We start from the raw sequence: 4,884 nt of genomic DNA, 5'->3' as shown, positions 1-4,884 counted from the left end.
CTGCCGTCTGTGCCACCACGTGTAATTGCCTCGAGTCTACAGAACTGTGTCTTCAGCTCAACTTTTAATGCCAAGTGCATGGCAAGCAGTGGCCACCTCTTTAGCTTGGCGGTCATGCATTTGTGAAAAACTTTATGAACACAGCATCGCAGCTATGATTCTGAAGATTCTCCTTGGTACGGAGGAAGAAACACGTGGAGAATCAAACCTCTGTGTCAGTGCTGGGGAGCAAACAATGCAGAAAATGTCCCTGGCCACGGGAATGCCATCGCCCGTGTTGTGAACGTGCTGGAGCGCAGCGAGGAGCGGTTTTGCCCAGGACAGCTGATGCTCACCCGGACAATCCGGCAGCACGAGGGAGGATTTAGCTGCTCTTCTCCACGGGCAGTTTGGTTGCAGCTGCCCTAGTTTGGAAACTGAAAGGGTTTAATGATATGAATGTGTCAGAGAACACAGTCCATGCTTTGTTACAGGTTTAATTTACTAGTGTGGACTGTTACCGGCTTCAGGGTTTACAGGTAAAAGTGGTTCTGTTAACAACCAGGAGTTGTTGAGGTTTGCCTTCACTAGTTGACTGTAACAAAGCAAATGTTTTGGTCTTAGAGGATTTTTGTGTTTACTTTTCAGTCCCTTTGAAAACTTTCTTCGTGTCTCAGGGTTTTATTTCAATTTAATTTAACCCAATGTCCTTATTTTTTCCTTATGCAATTCTATTATGGAAATATGGATAATGAGAACTTACATCTTGGGCACACTTAATGTATATGGAGAATTGTGTCACTGAAGGTAGTGGAGTTACACCCTTGATAAGCCACTATAGTAATTACTATAGTAATTAATTATTGGGTATTTGAATGGGTTATGCAAACAGCACTCCTCTAAAATTGTATCTGAAAATTAAGGTGACAGCTAGGTAAAACACTGTTGCAGCAACTTAAACTGAGGGTATTGTACCTATTGTAGTTTTGCAGTCTCAGGTTAAATAAAAAATGAAATAGTTTTTAAAAGTCATACAGTTTATGACAAGGACTGCATGGCTATTGAATGATATATTGATGAAACCATTTTTGGGCACAGTCACCATTTTTACTTTATAGTTGGACATTTTGATTTATAAGTGGATCTCTTCAGAATACAAAGGTGTGAGTGCATGAGCCATTTGCAGCCAAGGCAGATCCTTTATTTTTTAGATTTCTTATTACTGGAGGACTTGGTTTGGCGGGCAGAGGTATAACATAAAAATGATTCACAGACAACCCCGTAGTGTATGGGCTAATCAGAGTGAAAAGAAAGAAAAGAGCTCCTGTTTATGGACTGCCTTACTAAGCATTCATCAGACAGCTTTGAACAGATTAACGTAAGCCATCCTAAGCAGCTTTGAATCTTTCTTAATGAAACTGATAATTTAATTATAGAAGTATTTAAACTTGGACTTTCCTACAAATAATATACCAATAGCGAAGCATTCAAAGAACAAGCTACCGGTTCTAGTGTACAAATATTTTTATTTGGGTGCCTTTTTTTAGTGGAAAAGAATACTTGAATAAATGGGTTCACCCTGCTTTCCCAGAGTACCGCTTCGCAAAACCAGCAGTTACCATTGCAGACCAGAAGATCTGTTTTTTCACAATCTATCACTGTTCACAGGAGTGTCTTTAGTGGTATAGTACTAAGAAAGGGAGAAGAAACCTAAGGAGCATCTCCTGTTCAGACGCTTTGCGTGAGAACTCTGTTCTCCAAATCTGCCCCGAGTCTTTTTTCATCTCCATGATCTGCGCTCGTTCTGCAACACGTGAGAAACGTGTTGCATGGGAATGATTCTGCTCATCCACAGGTGTCTCCACACACAGTGCTTTAGACTGTTTCTTAGCTGTGGAAGTGCATACCATCATCTGGGGATACTTCCGTATATTTTCCTTTATCCAGGCCTTCAGAATGATTTATGCTATTGTTGAGTAACTGGGGAGGTGTTAATTATTGCAATAAAACCTGTGAGAGCTTACACTAATTTGTGAGTCTTCAAAACAACCTTGCACGCGATGATTTGGAGTAGAAACTGGGAATTTTACACTTGTCCAGAAAGGATTAATTGAGTGTTTAAACTCTTAATACAGTTTACTGGGACAACGCAAAAGCAATCCTACTGATGTCCTACCTGCGGCCTCTGCTGTTGGTTCATGATTATCTGGAATTCAGCATTATCTGTAGAAACACAGTTTGGCCTTACCCAGTTGCTCTCTATGCTGCAAAGGCAAACGGATTGGTTTTGCCAGTACAGCCCTGATTTTTTTCCTGATGCAAGGAGAATTTAAAGAGCAGGACATAGAAATATCTGTGTAGCTGTAATTTTTGTGTGATTTTATCCAAGTTCATTTAGCCTGTGTAAACTTCTATAATAAGATCTGTTCTATAGAATTAGAGATTATTTGTTCAAGGGAGAGCTTGAGTCTGATGGAAAGCAGAGATCTTTCTTATTTTATGGTTTTGGTTTTTTCAATATTCTATCATAAATAATATGAGCTAAACCAAAAAGGTAATACACAAACATTCTGAATGCTTTATTTGGGTTTTTTCTGTTGATGAAAACAAACTCCTTGAGTTTTTATTAGAAACTGATTATTTAACTTAAAGAAGTTTAGTTACCAGTAAAAGTACAAAATGAATTTAGTTTTTAAGTAGCACCAGGTTTTTCGAAGTAGCACCACTTTCTAAGCCATTTTTAACAAACTTATTTAGTAATACTAGCTGAGATACAATATTTCCAGCTGTTGTTGTGAAGGACAACCCTTGATTATTGTCTATTTAATCCATTCTGGATTCTCAAACTTGGTGTGCTAGCAGTAGGTTGCTTTGCTTTCTTCATTACGACACATGGGACTTTGCCTCAAATATTCGACAATAGAATGTACTTGCCAAATCCTCTTTAAACATTGCTTATCTTCGTGTTTAGTGCAGTTATTCTGCATTTTTGCAGCCTTCTCCTTACAGCTTTACAATCAGGTCTGGTGCTCAGTGCCATCGCGCTTATGCAGACACAGTTTCTATTGACTTCATGAGCACACATAACAATCTGAACATCGTCCTCCTGGCAGATGATATATCAGAAAATCAAATATATTCCCGTAATGTTTATAAGATACACCATAAATTGGTATGTGGCCATTAGGTTTTCTTTGTCATGAAATCACAGTAATAACCACCACCTAAGTCTTATCTAAAGAGTCATGCCTGTGCTGTTACATAAACGTAAAAATGTGAGGTCTGGGGAAATGCGGGGAAGACAGTCTTTTCCCTTAATAATTCCCACTCTAAGAGCAATTCTGACTGGTAAGTGGGTCAAGGCAGAGTAATTTCTACCCAGTCCTCATCTACTTAAAAAGCTGGTTTCGTGATTCCTGTGAGAGACGTTTCAAAGACGTAAGTTTCTTTCTTGTATGACTCTGAGCTGGTTTAGCTCACTCTCAGGAACAGACTTTTGGGGGGGTTGGATGCATTGTTTGGGTTGTTGGGGTTTTTTTGCTAGAAACGCTGCTCTGTAATGTCTTCTAAATATTTATTAGCTTCCTTCTCCTTCCTGTTGCTTAAAGCTGCCCCTTTAGGGCTGGTTATGATAGATGGGGAGACTTAGGTCTTTATTTCTGTAGAAGTTTACTTTTCAAAAAAATCCCAAGTTTCTCCATTTGAGGTAGAGGAGAAGGATCATAGAGGAGAAGTCAATAGCTTCTTCAGATTTCACAAATGGTGTCTACTTTTTTTCTCATGAAGTTCACGATTATTTTTGTTTTTAAGGATACATGATTAGTTACTTCCTTTCTTTGATTTCTTTTCTACATCTTCAAGTTGACCAAAATGTCTAAGACAACTTCATGGTGTTCTTGAGTTAGGATGAAAATACTCTTCATTGGCAGCTTACACCATACACAAGAATTGTCCTCATAAATTATTATGGTTTTCCTGTTAAAACAGATAAAATGCTATGTGATATCATCTGTATAGATCAAATTTATTTCAGCAATTTGAATTACAAGCATTATTTGTAGGATTTTTTCTTAACTGGCTATTGAATATGTCACAGAAATTTCTCTTAATAAACTTCATATAGCTTGTGCTATTTCCTTTTTTCATTAAATGTAGAAGTAAACTTAGTCATCTTGAAGTAATTTTTAGTTTTCTGGGCATTTTTAAATGCACAGCTATGTTAGTTCAGTGCCCTTCCTTGTAGTTCTTTAACCATCTTTGAAGTATCGTTAGGAGATCTGGTCATATGTTCATAATGTGGCAAATTGTTCCATTATATAATCTTTGTTTTGTTAAAACATGGATTTAGACAAACAACATTTGTTAAAGAAATTTTTTTGTTTGTGTTCCTATTTTTTGTTTTGTTTTGCTATGCCAGAGAAGTTGATTGGTTTTTATTAAATATTTCTTCTTTTGCTGCACTTTACAGCAGACTTCAGGCATCTCTTGAAATATTTAATTTCTCCTTCCCTTCAAGACAACGTTTTAGCAAACACTAATTCATCATTGAAATAAAGCACACTTCTGATTAGTATATTGTTATTTAGTACAACTATTTATTAATAAATTTCTCTACTTCCTTTGCATCTGCCTCATCCTCAGATGCTTGTACATGTGTATGATGTTACCTCTACCTCATAATCAGATACTTGTGCTCTTACAGAGGTGTCGTGTATAAATGTCTTGCGCAAACGGGCGTCTGCTTTCTAGATACCTTCTTGGCCATTTAAACTTCACTTCTGCAAGTTGCTTGTTCTCTGATTTATTACCCTAAGCACAACTGCTTTTCATCTTGCAGGTTATAGCTGTATTATGAAATAAGTGGATTTCTTAACTGCAAATTTTCTGGTTTTATTCACAGAGTTT

Source organism: Apaloderma vittatum, unplaced genomic scaffold, assembly GCF_000703405.1.
Source record: "Apaloderma vittatum isolate BGI_N311 unplaced genomic scaffold, ASM70340v1 scaffold32443, whole genome shotgun sequence".
Lineage (NCBI taxonomy): Eukaryota > Metazoa > Chordata > Aves > Trogoniformes > Trogonidae > Apaloderma > Apaloderma vittatum.
Note: the sequence above shows the minus strand (reverse complement) of the source record.